Genomic DNA, 16,467 nt, shown 5'->3' with positions numbered 1-16,467 from the left:
CGCCGCTAAAAAAAAACAACCCACCCAACCCTTTAAATCGACCCCACCCTCCTGACCCCCCCAAAACCTTTTAAAATTACCTGGTGGTCCAGGGGGGCCTCGGGGAGAGATCCAGAGGGGCCTCAGGGAGAGGAGAGATCCAGGGGGGCCTCGGGGAGAGATTTCCCGTTCCCAGGCATCAGCTGTTCTAAAAAAAAAATGGCGCCGATGCCCCTTTGCCCTTATCATGTGACAGGGTATCCGTGCCATTGGCCGGCCCCTGTCACATGGTAGGAGCACTGGATGGCCAGCGCCATCTTTAAAGATGGCGCCGGCCATCTTTACTCATCAGCCCCTATTATTGAGTATAGTATAATAGGGGCTGATGAGTAAAGATGGCCGGCGCCATCTTTAAAGATGGCGCCGGCCATCCAGTGCTCCTACCATGTGACAGGGGCCGGCCAATGGCATGGATACCCTGTCACATGATATCTAGAGGCCCCCCTGGACCACCAGGTAATTTTAAAAGGTTGTGGGGGGGTTGGGAGGGTGGGGTCGATTTAAAGGGTCGGGTGGGTTTTTTTTTTTAGCGGCGCGGGCCTCCCTAAAAAAAAAAGGGTCGGGAGGGTGGGGGAGGCTAAGGGGGGTCGATTTAAAGGGTCGGGTGGGTTGTTTTTTTTTATCGGGCCATCGGCGCCATTTTAATTAGTGGCAGCCAAAATGGCGCCGATGGCCCAAGAGTGGGAGATCGCGCAGGGAACCCCCCCCCACTGGACCACCAGGTAATTTAACATTTTGGGGGGGTTTGGGAGGGTGGGGGAGGGTAAAGAATTGGTTTTAAAGGGTCGGGGTGGGTTTAGGTGTTGTTTTGGTGTGCCGGTTTTCCCACCCTCCCCCAAATAATTCCCGTGCCCTATTTAACGATACAATACAAATGCCCCTGATGATAAATCGGGGGCATTTGTATTGTATCGTGCACTCTAACGATTTAGGACGATTTTAAAATTATCTGACGATAATTTTAATCGTTCAAAAACGATTCATATCCCTAAGAGTGGCCAGGTCAGAGATCTGAGATGATTCAATGAAAAGCATTGAGTAGGCTAAGTTAAGTAGGGCTGAGGCATGGAGAGACCAGTGAGGAGGAAACTGGCAGAGCTATGAGCAAGACTTGCTGAGGACCCCTGGAGGAAGGAAGTTTTCACAGCAGGCAGAATTTTGGCATGGATAGACTGCATAGCAGGCGAAACCATGACACCCACTTGTGCCAAGTGAGCAGGAGGAGTGTGCCCTTACCTCAGGCTGCAACCTTCCCCCTGCCGTCCATGACCAGACTCACAGTTTGAACCATGAGGGATACTATAGTAGCATATGGTTCAAACTGTGACTTTGATTCCAGGTGGCCTAAGAGGAAGATGCATTGCTAGTATCTTTTACGGACAACCATTAGGAGGGGAGAAGGGATCAGCAGGGTATAGAGCAGAGAAAGAGTCAGCCTGGAGAGGGTTCAGGTTAGGCCTAGGAAGGGGAAGAAGGAGACAGACCGGGGAAGAAAAAGAAGTTGAGAGGGCCCTTCCTCATGGTCAGTTGCCTGACCCAGGTTTCCCATGATATTGCAGTGCCTGGCCAATTCCACTGCAAGGGCCAGATTTTACAGTCCTTGCTGCAGCATAACAGGAAACCGGTTTTTTTTTCTGGTGGTATGTGCTAGAACCAAGTACCTGCTCCGTTTTTGCCACACTTTCCCTTGCCTGTCTAGTCCCCAGTACAATACTGCACTGCATCTGTGCATCCTCTCCCGCCACTGTCATGGAAGTCAATCAGTGCTAGGTCACCAGCCACAGAGAAAAACAGGCAAAGCAGTTTGAAGATAGCAGTCAATCAGCAGCAGCCTGCATAGGACGTTGGGGAAACTACAGAAGCAGAGCTGTGCTCACAGGCATTCTCCACACTGCTAGTGGAGTCCCGTGGCCCGTTCCTCGTCTCTGGAAAGTTTGCAGCCGCCACTGAGGCGAGAGATCACAGTCCTTGATCCAGAGTCTCAGCACCTTAATAGGAAGAGGGGGAAGTGGGAGAGAACGTGGGGCACGCTCGGCCTCGGAGACAGAGGGAGGGGATTCAGCTTGCCCGGAGGAGGAGAGACAGAGAAGGGCCCTTTTCTCTCTCTCTCTCCTCCTCCTCCCCACCCCCCAGCTCCCAGAAGGCAGGCTTAACCCCCCCCCCCACCTTTTCTTTTCCTAAGGCCCAGCATCACCTCTCCTCTCTCCCTACTTCCCTGCCCAGCCAGCAACATACCTTCTCTATCTCTTCTCCCAACCAGCAGACTGAATCCCCTCTTTCTTTTCCCAAGGCTCAGTATTGTCCTTTAGTGGAATGCTGGGCCCTAGAAAAAAAAAAAAAAAAAGAGGGGATTCTGCCTGCCAGCTGTAAAAATGGGGGGGGAGGGGAGGAGAGACAGAGAGGTTGTGCTGCTGCCGCTGTTGCTGCCTGGGCAGGGAAGTGGGGGAGAGGTGAAGCTGGTGAATCCCCTACTCTTTCCCTTAGGGTCCAGTATCATCCCTCCAGGGAGTCCTGGGCCCCAGGGAAAAGGGGAGGTGATTCTGCCTGCCCGTCTACCTGAAGGAGGGGGCGGCGGTGGGGAGGAGAGACACAGAGAGTAAGCTGCTGCCTGGGCAGAGAAGAGAGATGATCCTAGATCAGGGACGGAGAGGGGAGAGGGGGCTTAGTGGAGATAATAGGCTGACTGCAATACTGCTAGTTTGCTATCAGAAGTGCTACAATCCTACCACATGGGGGCTTTGGGGGGCTGCTGGGTGGGGGCGGGAGGTTTCCTGTTCAGTTCGCAGGTGGGAGGCTCAAAGGCTACTGGTATTTTCAGAATTTTGGGGGGATGGGGAATAAGGAAGCTCCTCAAGTCAATAGGCCCACAATGTTTAACATCTTTTAGGGGGTTTGGTGAGATTCATGAGCTGTACCCAAGGTAAGTTGGAGTTTCTCAGTGGGGTGAATGGATGGGGGCTTGGGCCTGTAGTCCAGGAAGCTTTCTTTCTTTTTTTTTTACTTTCAATTTGTAGGGGTTTAACCAGCTGTACTTAAACAAAACTGATGATTAAGACTAAAGTTAAAAACTAAAACTTTAAATCTGTCTCTATATTCAAAAATAACTGGTTAAGTTTGACAGTTATCTAAGTAGGTATATCCTGATAACTTTATTCAAGTTTATTTATTAGGTTGTTTATCCCACTGGATATCCCTGACAACTTATCTGGCTAACTTCAGCTGCATAAGTTGTCCATGCTGAATATTTGTCTCACATTTCTAAATATTGATCTAATTGTTTTCAAGGCAAGTTTCAAGCATTCCAATGATCACTACAGGATTTCTGGAAATTAATCTTGTCACATCAAAATGTCTTTACACTACAACTACAAATTTCTTTATTGTAGTCTAACACAAATCATCTTTTTCTTGTGAGGGTTTTTTTTTTCCCATAGGTGGCAGTGTTTAGGTAAATTTGATAACGTTTGAAGGACTTTCTTGTATGTTATGTGTATAGCTAAGCATTGCATGAATAAAAATGGAGACACTGTAGATCCCTGTTACTTTGAATTGCATTAAAGAAAGCTTCTTGACGGTCAGCATGATTCACAGAAGTTCAGTGGTTGGAAAGCTGTTAGGCAGAAAGTTATTAGTTGACTTGGAAAAGAAAACTAATCGCATCTTATGTTTAAAACAAAAAAAAAAAAAAAAGACAACTGAGAGGCCAAACAAAAACCCCTTTACATAGGCTTGCAGGCTGGCCCCTGCTTAGAATTACATAATGCACTGACCCTTTTTGGATACAAAGAGTTGCTTTCCTGAAGCCACCAACATCTGGACAGGGTAAAGGACGTACTCTGAGCATGATTCTGCTGTGATGTTAGCTCAAACTAAGGGAAAAAGCCAAAAATAGTTGTACACAGTTCAGTCATCATACAGCAGCATTTAAACATGCTCAAAAACATTTACACAGTTCAACTCCATAGTGAGCAATGGGAAGAATATAGCAAGTGATGTAAAACCCTACAAACCACCATCAGGCCCAAACTCCCTTCTGTTATATCTGCAGACATTAAGATAAATAGAAATCTTATTAAGCGAAAGCAAACTGGGAAAGAAGCATCTTTATTTGATAATTGTGTCTAGAGCCATGGAAAGTACTGTTTGAGCATCAATTTATTTATTTATTTATTTATTTAGGATTTTTTTTTTTTCCCCAATACTATTGAACTCAAGCCCAGGGCGAGTTACAATACAACACTCAAAATAGCGCATGCAAACAAAAACAACACAATAACTCTCCCCTCTCGCAACTTCTCAAATGCCAACCCCTTCTTTCATCATCAGTCACTAGGGGGCAGATTTTAAAAGCCCTACGCGCGTAAATCCAGCTGGATTTACGTGCGTAAGGGTTTTACGCCTGACGAGCCTATTTTGCATATGCCCGGCGACGCACGCAAGCCCCTGGAAGTGCGTATGTCCCGGGGCTTTGTGAAAGGGGTGGAGCGTGGCGGGGAAGGGACGAGACCTCCGGCACAGCGGTCATGCCGGGGGATTGCGCGCCGGCACTCAGCCGTCTAATGCAACCTACGCCTGCCCAGAGGCAGGCGCAACATCCAAAATAAAGGTTAGAGGGGGTTAGGTAGAGCTGGGGGGCGGCTTAGGGAAGGGAAGGGGGGGGAAGGTGGGGGGGGGGCGGAAGGAAAGTTCCCTCTGAGGCTGCTCCGATTTTGGAGCGGCCTCGGAGGGAACAGGGAAAGCCATCGGGGCTCCCCTAGGGCTCGGCGCGTGCAAGGTGCACAAGTGTGCATCCCCTTGTGCGTGCCGACCCCAGATTTTATAGCATGCGCGCGGCTGCGTGCGCATGTTGTAAAATAGAGCGTAGATTTGTGTGCGCCGGGTTGCACGCACAAATCTACGCCTGCGCGTAGGTACTAAAATCTGCCCCTATCTGTATGGGAATAGTAAGGTCTTTAAATCTCAATGAAACTATCATAGCTCTTTTTCTTGACACAACTCAATTGGTAATTGTTCCACATATCAAAGACTAGTCAATATGGGTACTTCAGAGAAAAGATGCAGCACATACAAAAATGTTCTCAATATGGGCTTGATCTTATTAAACAAGTTATACTTTCATTGGCTTATTAGGATGTTGGCTAAATATACAGCTGCTGTAAATCTTTCATACCTTTACTTAATGCAGAATGGAGCTGGAAACAACCAAGAATGTGCTTTCAGGGACAGAAAGCAACCTGCAGGAACTTCAGTCTCTCAAGAGTGATCCATAGATTTAAATAGCCAAAACTTAGGCTAACCTCTGGCTCTATAGACCTGGTGGATACTAGGGATGTGCATTTGTTTGAAACAAATGCATAATATACAATCAATGAGCCCATATTCATTTCATTTATAGTCCCCTGAAATGAATGGAGGGGCTCCCACGAATGAAACAAAGAATCTTTGTTCCATTCATTTATGTTTCCCATTCATTTCTTTGGTCAATTGAAGTCTATGACTGTGTATTGCTAAGAAAAAAAACAAACTAGTAACTATAGCAACCAGCTCTTGCCTGTGTGACCTCATTGCCTTGTCAGAGCCTTGTCTGAGATAAGTCAGAACAAGCTGGCAAGTGGATTAGCCAGATGACAAATCACAGGGCAGCATCTTTTTAACTAGCCTATAGCTACTAGAGATGTGACTCGTGTGATCGATCGTCTTAACGATCGATTTTGGCTGGGGGGGGAGGGAATCTGATCGTCACGGTTTTGTTTTTTTAAAAATCGTTTAAATCGTAAATCGGGGGAGGGCGGGAAAACCGGCACACTAAAACATCCCTAAAACCCACCCCGACCCTTTAAAATAAATCCCCCACCCTCCCGAACCCCCCCCCCCAAAATGTTTTAAATTACCTGGGGTCCAGTGGGGGGGGGGGGGGGTCCCGGTGTGATCTTCCACTCTCGGGCCACAGTTGCGTTAATAGAAATGGTGCCGGCGCTACCTTTGCCCTGTCATATGACCCCAGGTAATTTAAAACATTTTGGGGGGGTTCGGGAGGGTGGGGGGTTTATTTTAAAGGGGTGGGTTTTAGGGTTGTTTTAGTGTGCCAGTTTTCCCGCCTTCCCCCTTCCCCTCCCCCTCCCCCGATTTACGATTTTTGACGATAAATCGGGGGAATTCCTATTGTATCATGCCTCTAACGATATTTGATGATTTAAAATATATCGGACGATTTTTTAAATCGTCAAAAAATGATTCACATCCCTAATAGCTACTATCTGGATCAAGTAATGCTGATGTCCTCCCACTGTAAAGTCTGAGCATGTCCAAGATGCTCTGTATTTCATCTCTTGCTCTTGGCAGAGAAGGAAATACTACTAGAAGATGTCACAGAGGTTTTTTTTTAAAAACAGAGGTTAGGATTTGGCACTGTTAAATGGTTGTTTCTGCTCTTCTCTGTGCTGCAGTATTCTCACTGTGCCAGAAAGAGAGGCAGTGCACTGCTGCTGATTTTGGTTTTTCTCTTCACAGGGGGAGGACCAGTACGGGAGACAGTGTAAAAATTGCAGTTGCACCAGTGCTAGTGATTTTTTTGTTTCTCTCTTGTCTGGATACCAGCGAGATGTGTAGTGCACACTCAGAGACTAAAGAGAAGAGTTTTACAAGGTTGCCAGTCTTTTTTGTTTATTAGGGTTAAATAGTTTTTTTATATGTGTGGAGTCATTAGCATTAGTGCACACAGCACAGGACACATACACTGTGTGTGTGTGTGTGTGTGTGCATGAGACAGAAAGTTCTCCATATAGCGAGTGGTACTGTGAGTTGATCCAGAGGGTGGCTATTAAAATTGTCAGTAGTCTTTGTTCTAAAGCATATGGAGATAGACTTAAAGGTCTAAACATGTATACCCTAGAGGAAAGGTGAGATATGATATAGACATTTAAATATCTCAAAGGTTTCCATGCACAGGAGGTGAGTCTCTTTCAACAGAAAGATCAAGGCATCATGGGATGAGATTGAAAGGGGATAAACACAGGAATAATCTTAGGAAATACTTCTTTATAGAGAGGGTGGTAGATGCATGGAACAACCAGTAAGTGGAGGTGGTAGAGACAAAATCAGTATCTGAACTCAAGAAAGCATGAGGTAAATACAGGAGACCTCCAAGGAAGTGATGGGAATTATAATGCTAAATTAATTGGGCAGACTAGGTGGGCCATACAGTCTTTTTCTGCTGTCATGTTTCTCTGTTTCTATATATAGTTACAGCATCATTTGTAATAGCCAAACAAATTTCATCATGTCAGGAAAAGGGAGAGGATGGGATGTTGGCAGCTTAAGGGCCTTGCTGAGGCATGCCTACCTGCCATGCTCCTGATATATCACCATGGGGATCACTCTGGGGTAGATTTTCAAAGGGATACGCGTGTACCCCCCAAAAACCTACCCCAAACCCCCCCTGCGCGTGCTGAGCCTATTTTGCATAGGCTCGGCGGCGCGCGCAAGCCCTGGGACACGTGTAAGTCCCAGGGCTTGCATGGAGAGGCATGCCGGGGGCGTGGCGGTTGTGACACGGCATTTCAGGGGCTTAGCGCGGGTGACGCGACGTTTTGGGGGTGTGGCGCGGGTGATGCGACGTTTCGGGGGCGGCGCCACGGGCGTGGTTTCAGCCCGGGGGTGTTTTGGGGGCGTGGCCGCGTCCTCCGGAACAGCCCCCCGGGTCGGGTGATTGCACGCCAGCAGCCCGCTGGCACGCGCAGATTTACGTCTGCCTCCGGCAGGCGTAAATCCGGTGATAAAGGTAGGGGGGGTTTAGATAGGGCCCGGGGGGGTGGGTTAGGTGGGGAAGGAAGGGGAAGGTGAGGGGAGGGCGAAAAAAGTTCCCTCCGAGGCCGCTCCGATTTCGGAGCGGCCTCGGAGGGAACGGAGGCAGGCTGCGCAGCTTGGCGAGCGCAGGCTGCCCAAAATCGGCAGCCTTGCGCGCGCCGATCCCGGATTTTAATGGATACGCGCGGCTACACACGTATCTATTGAAATCCCGTGTACTCTTGTTCGCGCCTGGTGCGCGAACAAAAGTACGCGCTCGCACAAAATTATAAAACCTACCCCTCTGTGAATATGCCTACCTACCATTCCTATTATGTACCATCATGGGAGTTCTGGTGCCTCTTTGTTGCTTTCTGTTTGGCTCTCAGCCTAGTTCTCTCACTCTATTTGTTTGTTGGTTATACTGGGCTGTTTTGTCCCCAGATAAAATATGTGAAAAAGAAAAAATGTATAAGTTTCTCCTCCCATTTCACCTGTTTTCTGGTTCTTTGTTATGTTATTACCCCCCCCCCCCCCCGCTACAATCCCAACCTAGTTATTCCAGAAAAATATTTGAAAAAAGAAAAAAAGTACAAATTTCTCCTCTCACCCCATCTCTTTTCTTGTTCTCTACCTTAAGGAAGTACCCATAAATGCACAAATCTCACTGCACACAAAATTACATGCTATTTTATAGCCTACGTGCATATCTTACATGTGCCACAGCTCCCTGTTAGGTGAGAGAGAGAGACTCTTTATAAGGCTCAGTCTGATATTTTATATAGGGACCATTCAAGGAGGCACTTTGATTTGGGGTTTCAGGAGGTGGGTTGGGATTAGGGGGTGTTGTTACAGATACATTCAGAGGTATCCATTGTAAAATTGACATAATTAATCTCATCACTTATAAGGTCAAAAATTCATTAATGATGTCAATTTTGCAATGAAAATCTCTGAATGTGTATGAAACAACCCTCCTCTAACCCCAACCCACCTCCCAAAAACTCACCCCAAATCAATTGCCCCCTTACAATGGTCCATAAATAGAGTATCAAACTGAACCCTATAAAGAGGATATCTATCTATCTATCTATCTATCTCTCTCTCGCTCTCTCTCTCTCAACTCCTGTACCTAACAGGGAGCAGTAACATATGTGTGCCAGCACTGGCCCCCACCTCTGGATCACCCTGCCCCTTTTCTGTGCATACATACCTCAATGTAAGTGCACCCTTCCCAGCTTTTTAAAATTTGTATAACTTATGCACGTATGTGGCTGTTTTTGCGCATACAAGGCTTTAAAAATCTGCCTTTTAATGTTTTGTATATCTCTAGGCTTCCAGTCTAGTTTTCTTACTCTTCTTTCTTGTCTATTGTGGGATGTATTGCCCTCAAAAACCCTCAGTCAAAAGGAAGAAATGCAGGTACAACAGAAAGGATGCACAGGAGAGACATTTATATGTTCTGAATGTGGTAAATGTTTCAGTAGGAAGACAGAACTAATGTAAAACCAGAAAATCAACAAAGGGGAGGGACTGTGCTCAGCTACAGAATAGGGGAAAAGCTTTCTTAATAAAATAAACCTCACAAATTACCAGGAAAACCACACTGATGAGCGACTATTAAAATGTTCTGTGGTGGAGTAGAGGCAAGATGGCCGCTGAGGAATGAACGGCAAACGCTGAGCTCCGGAGCTAATCGAATATTTACTCTTTGCTTATTTCATCTGAATTTATTTTCCTCTTTTTTTAATGTGTGGTACACCATGCCACACACAAAGCGCAAAGATTAAAGAAATTACCTCTACTCCAATATTGACTTCGAGACAGCCCCGGATTGAAGAGGCCTTCACTGGATTGGTGCAGTTGATGCCAGAGGGAGGGGCCATTGGGGGAGTCAGCTGAGAGCAGACGCTGAGCCCCCTCGCCGTGGAAATATCATTAAGCCCTGGCACACTAACTACTCCAGAACTGCCGCTGGGGAGTTTGGAACCCAAGCTGATTACAGCAGCTCTCCTGGAAGGAAAATCGACTTTGTTGGAGGAGGGCATCCAGAGAGGGAGTGTCGATCGTGCACGGCCCTTGGTGAGCCTAGGATTAGTGGGCTCCAAGAGCCAAGCCGGCAAAACACAGGGTTGAGCGGGAGAAGGAGTCGAACCATTGGAGGAAGGAGTGCAGGAAGGAGATATACATGTCGTATGTGAAGTTTGCAAATTTAACTCCTCTAAAGTGACTTTAAAAGAAATTTTAAAGGCTATTTCATCTATGGAGAAATCGATAATATCTTTGACCCTAATGGTGAAAGAGAGTATCACAAAAAATCAGATTACAGAAAATAAAATTGAGAAAATTGAAACAGAAATGGTTGGATTAGAAAAGAAAGTGGATAAGATGCAAAAAGTTCAAGCTAACCTGATTAAATCTGAAAGTTTTCAAATGATAAATATGGAAAACCTTGAAAATCACTTAAGGAGAAATAATTTAAGAATTCTAAATTTCCCTAAGATGAGATTACTAGCTCACCATGAACTCTTTAAGAGTTATCTTCTTAATATTCTAAAAATAACTAGCCTTTGATGGGGGTTTGGTATTGAGTAAATAACACTGGTTAATTCTGAAGCAAATATGATTATTATACATTAGTATTGATTTTCCTGTAATACTGCTTAATTTATATCTTGCCTCTCTGTTTTCCTATAAAGTTCATGTTTAGAAGGGGGAATATGTTACCTTTGATTTAATCGAATTGTTTTATTATTATGTAAAACCTGAACTATATTGTCATATTTTCTGAATTTATGTTCTGTAAACTTTTTGAAAAATTCAATAAATAAATAATTTTAGAAAAATGTTCTAACTGTAACAAAAATGTTTTAATCAGAAATCAAATTTTATAAGAAACATAATATTCCATCCAGCAACAGTATCAATTTCAAGTAGAGAATATAATAAAATCTTATGTCACAAAAGGGATACTGATGACAGATCACTCTTGTACTAAATCTGACAAATGATAATTGCTTCGACAGCTTTAGTATGTTGATGCCACTATTTGTGCCCTGATGCTTTTCCTGCCATATTTTCTGCTTTGTCCCCCCTTCATGGTGTCTTAGGATCTGGATACCACTCGGTGCCACTCTGCCTCTCATGCTGCCTTCAAGGGGTCATGCCACTGTTGTTGGCACCCTCTTTTGAATCCAAGGGTTGTTCTTCCTACTATTGCTGCTGCTTTGCTCCTCTGACTGATGCCTTGGAGAAATCCAACCACTGCTGGTACCCATTTGGCCCTTTAAAGTGCCTTAGGCTATTCATGCCACTTTTGGTACCACTTTGCCACAGTCTTAGTACCTTGGAGTTCTTTCCCCCTTCTGATGATGTCTTCCCACAAGTTGTATTAGAACTGATGGAGAAAATCTCAATTTTGGAATTCTAAACAGGATGCAGTGCTTTCTCCTTTGTCTGTATTGGTAAACACATGAAAAATAAAATGAAGAAACAATTTCTTTTTGTTTGAAATGAATGGAGATGCCCTATGAAACAAATGAATGAACAGAAACAAATTATTTTTTTCTGAACATCGCTAGTAGATGTACTGATTAATGGCAAGTGATGGATAAAATACAGAAAGACCAGAAAGCACCCCAAGGTTAGCTTTCATCCCAGGGTAATGGGTGTGTTGCTCCATGAGGTTATCTTACATTTACCACAACTATGTAGAGAGCAATAACATTGCTTGAAAATACCAGAACTTGTTGCTTAGGATTATAAATGTGTGAATATTTTTGTACTGAAAGGAAAACATGTAAAACTTGAAACTTTTATCACTATGAAGTGCATGCAAAAAATATTGTATGTAAAGTTAAATATATGAATTCAATTTTAGAAGAGTAAAGTAGGACAACATTGTTTGACATGAACCTCATAATGCATCATTCAATAGATGAACTATTATATTATTTCAGATCCAAAGAGAATCTTTTCATAGTCTGATGATATAATTTTTGTCTAGAGAGGAATCATAATTTCATAGTCCATTGCCAGTCTGTATTTCTGTTTGGGAAAAATGGATATTTCCGTATTTCCTCTGAATGTTTGGTTCATATATAATCATTACATTTGTTTCATATACAAATCATTAAAAATTTGGTTTAAGTTGTTTATAAAATAAAATGGAAAATTTATCTGAGCCTGCTGCCTGCCAGAGTTGCCACCTTATAGAAACATAGACACATAGAAATGACGGCAGAAGAAGACCAAACGGCCCATCCAGTCTGCCCAGCAAGCTTTTGCACTTGTTTTTTTTTTGGCTAACTTTACTGAGGGTTTTTTTGGCTAACCTTTTTTTTTTGGCTGACCTTACTGAGGTTAGCCAAATAAACGGATCTAGACCTGGCTTTTCCTTATTGTGTGCATGGGCTTGTAATTCTGATTTTCTTAGATAAATCAATGGCGATATCAAAGCTACATATTCATGCATACAACAGGGCAAAACCAGGACTGGATCAGTCCGTTTGGTTGGTCTGGGGTAAAGCAGCAACCATAACTTGCTGATCCCCAGCAGCTTCATTCAAAACAACTTTTCTGTAGTTTTAATAGTCTCAAAACAAGAGATGAAAACATCAAATTATGGTATCACTTCCTTTGTAGTAAAAAAAAAGATTAATTTTAAACATCACTATTTTTTATTATTCTTTGAAAGCGATCAATGAACAAGATGCATTCAGCTGACCACTGTGTCAAAATTGTTTCTCCAACATTTCTCCCACTCTCTTAAGGTTACTTGAGTGGAAATATGTGGTTACTCAAAAGGAAAGAAACATAAATTAATTTGTATTTGGGGGAGGGGGGTTTTGGCTGAGGCTGATGGGGATTTACCCCATTTTCTCTCCAAAACAATACTGAGTTGGGAAGTCATAATCCAGCTTTTAAGTACAACTTGGTGTATGAATGCTAACTGATGCAAGAATTGATGTCATTCGCTGTTTTAACCCATTCAGCATGTTCACTGCTATATATATATTTTTTAATTGTCATCAGAATAGCAAAATAATTTTGTACAGCTCTTCTCAAGAACTTGGAATTTCTTCATGTTCCAAATAACCCTAAGCATCCTTGAACAAAGCCAAATGTAAACCCAAGCCAAGACACCAAGACTGTCTTTACCTACTGCTGGTGATACTCAAGCACACATTTTCAAATATTTTAACTTTATTGACTGTACTATAGCTGGAAGAAAGAACTTAGAACTTACAACCTACAATCTCAATAACAGTTTTAAATAATAATTAATCTTACTTGGAGCTCACATGGGTAAAACTATATTTATTTTATTTTAGTATTTTATTTATGGTATTTATATGACACTTTTTAATGGTAATTTATTTATATATATATATATGATCCTTGGTGGCTCACAAAATGTTATTATTTACTTATTTGTGAAATATATATATAGCCCACACTATCACCAGTCAATCAGCTTTGATACAGAGTATATTCAAGACTTATGAATCAGGCAAAACTGAACGACAAGCGCTTTTATCTTGAATTTAAAAGAGGGTCAGTTAAGTATTTTAAAATGTCAACAGGAAGGATGTACCACAGTAAGGAAGCAAGAAGTGAAATGGCATGTCAATGAAAGGATAATTGCTTAGAGTGGAGTTCAATAGGACAAGTAAGGATACAGGAAGGCAGACGATGAGAATGGAGCTACCATGATATAAGAAATGTATGATGGAGTTAATCTATGAACAAATTTGAAGTAACAGGATAATTTTTACTGTGCCTGGAACCATACTGGAAGCTATTGAAGACTTGAGGATTTGTTGCAAGATCTTTCTGCCGGTCATTTGACATACAGTATGACATACAGTTGCAGTTACAGTTGACATACAGTAATCACAGTGGATTGCTATTTTTTGAGTTTGAGTTTTTGAGAAAAGCAGCACATTGAGTACTAAAGGCTGAAGTCATTCATTTATCCAAAGAACATCTAGCAGATATTGTAACAAAATGATGATAAATTGTAGCACATCTAGCTCTCCTCTCCTTACCAGCCATCCTTTTCTATCCTCCCCTCCCCCCACCCCACTCACACACAAGGTTACCCAGGCTTGACGTCTTCACATTCTGTAAGAAAAATTTCCCTTTGAGAATATTGTTTTTGGGAAAATAATGTTTCTATAGCTTGGACAGCATTTCACAGTCACAAAAAATATATTGTCTGTGAGCAGCTGCAAGTTTGTTAGGAATCCCATATCCTGGTCTTAGAAGCTATATGCCCAACCGTGACCAATGTTTTACAAAAGGTTCTGTGCGTTACAATGTGAACAAGTGGGCACACATACTTTGTCTTGTCCCTTGCTCTGTTGCTGAAGGAAGACACATGGTTTCAATGCTGTCTTTGTTATCTGATCTTGCATCCACTCCAATTTGCAATTTTAATGAAAATCAGACACCTGTTCTGCAACTGATCAGCACTCAGAGGATTAACGGAAAAAAAAAAAAAAAAAAAGCCCTGGCCTTATCTGAGGAATTGTAGATACAAGTATCCAGTTACTGAAACCCAGACTGTGATTTTGGATGTTACCGGAAAGAAAGAGACCCTTTATCCTCCTCTGGACAGAGACCTTCTCAGATTGAGAACATATCAGAAATCCTGGTTGCTGTAATTTTAGCCTGAACACTGAATGCACTCTGGAGAGTTCTGACATATCCCTGATCTCCCTCACAGCTTCCAGTGACCTACCTCAAGTCTCAAGCTAAAACTGTGACCTTTAACAGCAAGTAGGCCCTCTATGCTAGCCTACTTTGAGCTGACCTCCAAAAGAACTTATAGGAGAACACAGTCTCTTCCCTGATACTTATTTGTTCTGTGTTACATACCTGTATTTTCTTAAACTTATATACTGACTAATTTCCAAGACTGCTAAACATTGTTGCACAGACTCCTCTCCCCCTTCAGCCAGTTTCGTGTCTCAAAGTATATCAGGTCATTTCTCTTCATACCATGTGCAAAACTAGAGTGAAGACATATTTGCTATATCAGAGCACAATTAATCTTATCAGATGGTATCTATTTTGAAAACCCACCAAGTGCCTTTCTTAGTAGGCTTGATCTTGTCTAGCTAAGTTTAGGGGAATTTCAGCCACAACTTAGCCAGCTACTTTGTGGCTGAAACTTCACTTAGATTCAACTTAACAGGTTAAAATCTATCTGGCTACATAAGGCACTCAGAAGGGTTTCAAAATAGAACTCGGTATGGATACAGTAAATCTACCTTCTTAGTTTATTGAGTTAGACAGGTGGATCCTCAAAAAAGGATCAACCCCCCACTCTGAAGCACCAATTACTTGAAGAAACTTGCCCTTCCCAAACAGCACAAGTGGCCCTCTTTCCCACCAAAACCCTAATCCACAGAAGAAAATTTCTACAAATTCCTCTTCCTTTTGAAACCCATATTCCTTTGACAACCAACCCATACACATACATACAAGAGCTGGGCGCATCCCTTCACCAAGCCTACAATCCTCTGAAAATTCCCATGGAGCCAGCTATTTTCTTCCCTCTTCTCTCTGAAGCTTATAATCATCTGAATATATCCCTTGTCTTCCCCCCCCCCCCCCCCAAATCTGCAATCCTCTGAATACCTGTGTCCCCCCAACTCAGGAGTCGGAGGCATCCATCCCTCTCACCTCAAAGTTATATAGTATGTTTCATTTAAGGTTCCCAAGAATGAAATAGCATTTTATGTTTTACTACAAGGGTGTCAATCTTCTTTCTTTAACAGCCAAACCATGTCTAATGTTCATAATATCCGCTATAAATATCCATGATATATTTTATATGCAACATCTTAAATATACTTGTACATTTTTGTTATTCCATTAACCATCAGACCTGTGAATAGGCAGAAGCTGTCTTAGGGCTGGATTCATCATTCTTTGCAGAATGATGAATTCTGCGAAAAAGGGGGCGGGCCTGCGAAAGGCCACAGCCGTTCGCACCGTGGCAGTGCGATTTTGCCGGCCATGGTGCAGCCGGCTGCAACCTTTCACACGAATCGCGCAACCATAAAAGGTGGTGCTATTTGCTGTGCTACTGCCGGCAATAATGTCCCTCACATTATCGCTGGCAGCAATGCTGCGGCCGACTCCTCCCCCTCCCTGCCCCGACTCCTCCCCTCCCCGCCCTGACTCTCCCCTCCAGCTTATTTGTATTGTATCACACGCGAAAAGGCCCTTTTCGAATGCGATAGGGGTTTATCACGTGCGATAAGGTCCAAACGCATGTGATAAACGTTTACAAAATAACCCCCTTAGTTTGTATTATCTCCTTTTCAGGTCACCTCAGCTTCCTGAGATCAGGGGTAGATTACCTTCTGGTGAACCTCTAGGCACTGGAGTGGGGGTGAGGATTCCCCTCAGATATTGTCAGGACAAGAAAGCGTCCGCTCTTTCCTTCTTCCAGGTGACCCTGTCTCGCCTTGGAACTATGCCCTTAAAAGCTCATGGAGATCTCAAGATACAAGGTGCCCCTAGGCAGCTGCATAGTCTACCTAATGGGAAATAGATGCCTTGATCTTTTTCAAATATTTATTAAAGTAGAGACGTATTCTTAAAAATGCCCGACTCAGGCCGAGTTTC

The sequence above is a fragment of the Rhinatrema bivittatum genome, chromosome 4 (genome assembly GCF_901001135.1).
Source record: "Rhinatrema bivittatum chromosome 4, aRhiBiv1.1, whole genome shotgun sequence".
Lineage (NCBI taxonomy): Eukaryota > Metazoa > Chordata > Amphibia > Gymnophiona > Rhinatrematidae > Rhinatrema > Rhinatrema bivittatum.
The sequence above is the reverse complement of the archived record's forward strand: the minus strand, read 5'-3'. Positions refer to the sequence as shown.